Raw genomic sequence first — 1,485 nt, forward strand, 5'->3', positions numbered from 1 at the left:
GAAAATTAGACATGTCATATGTTCAAAATGCTCATGGCAAACAATCATTTTGCATTCCTGCAAATAAAATTGTTTTATACTGTAAGCTGGAGGCGAGTGTAACTTATTTTTGTAATAAAGTTTTTATTTTTTTTATGTGTCATTAATATAAATGTGTGTTAGTGTAGAAATCTTCTGGTTTAAAAACTTAGAATTGCACACATTTCAGTATGTTTATTTGTACTTACATAATTTTAGAATAGTGGTTGCCAATAGCCTGTATGTTTCACATTAATTGGTTTTTTGTTATCTAAATAAATCATTTTAGTATGTTGTATGTCAGTTACTGGGATAGCTGGGACATAGAGTGTAATTTAAAATTTGTCAATAAGTATTCATTGGAATATATGTAAATGTGCCTTGCCGGTTATTGAAACTTACCTACAAAATGAGTATGGGGTGACAAAAATTAGTTCCTGGTGCTTAATGAAACTTTCTGCCACTGATTTTATATATTACCCCGTGCTTTTTTAAAGTACATCTCTCTCAAAACTTAGTGTAAGTTTGAGGGCTACACAAAACATTTACATTTCATTCTAACATAATGAATATAATAGGTTGTGGAAAGTGGGTAAACTAAATGTAGCCTTCAGTAAAATTGAATCTCAGTGTAATCCTTGGTGCTGGCATTTCCCAGTTCCGAGGAGTTAAATGATCCCATCTAAGAGGTCATTGCCATGCCTATTGGCACTTTACTGTCATAGCATTTTTAAGGGACACTGTCAAGGTGTTTAAGTTAATTCTCAGAATTATTTGTTGGGATTTTAGGACAGGTTTGTTTTACTTAAAGTAAGAACTGCATTGTCAAAGTTGAGAGATGAACACTTTTGTGAGTTCACAAATGTGTTCTCAAGAAAACATTAAAATATGGAGCTCTGGGTTTTCAAGACTATTTGGCATTCTTAGTTTGGGGACTTGGGAGGGAAACTGATAAAAAGAAATTGTGAAGAATTGATGGTTATACTTAAAGAAGGGTAATGTAAACAGTGGTGATGAAATATATACACATCAAGTGAAATTACTTGACAGTGTTCATTTGAATGACTTTGAATTCAAGCCATTATAATTACTTTTAAAATTAAATATCATTTGCACTGTTCTGATAATGGGTGCAGTTTTTGAGCAATATAATCAGAGCTAAATATGCATGTAGTGATTAGTGATGTGAACAATTAACGTTCTGAGAAGAAATACTAACTGGTATTTTCAAACTTAAATTTCTGTAGTAAAATCAGTATCAAAGTCTTATCAGATCAAGGAAAACAGGCAATGCATATAAACATACTTTTGAATGTTGTGTGGCCTATAAAGCAATAATGCAATTTATATGGAATGTCATGGGATACGAGAAATGGAAATGCAAAAATAACTAATCCTTTAGTAAAAATGTCAACATGTTAAAGGGGGAATGTTAACTAATGTAGGTTATTGCTATTTGTGATTTGT

General features: G+C 31.5%; 1 protein-coding gene across 5 annotated transcripts in view; it reads left to right on the forward strand.

Annotated features, from left to right (window-relative positions):
• Positions 1 to 142, forward strand: part of SYNCRIP (synaptotagmin binding cytoplasmic RNA interacting protein) — a 32,558-nt gene extending 32,416 nt beyond the window's left edge. For all 5 annotated transcript variants that reach the window (XM_008006520.3, XM_008006521.3, XM_008006523.3 and 2 more), the window contains one exon: positions 1 to 142. This exon is cut by the window's left edge. The gene's annotated coding sequence lies outside the window, so the exon portion shown is untranslated.
• The last annotated feature ends 1,343 nt before the right edge of the window (positions 143 to 1,485 follow it).

This window comes from Chlorocebus sabaeus, chromosome 13 (assembly GCF_047675955.1).
Source record: "Chlorocebus sabaeus isolate Y175 chromosome 13, mChlSab1.0.hap1, whole genome shotgun sequence".
NCBI classification, from domain to species: Eukaryota; Metazoa; Chordata; class Mammalia; order Primates; family Cercopithecidae; genus Chlorocebus; species Chlorocebus sabaeus.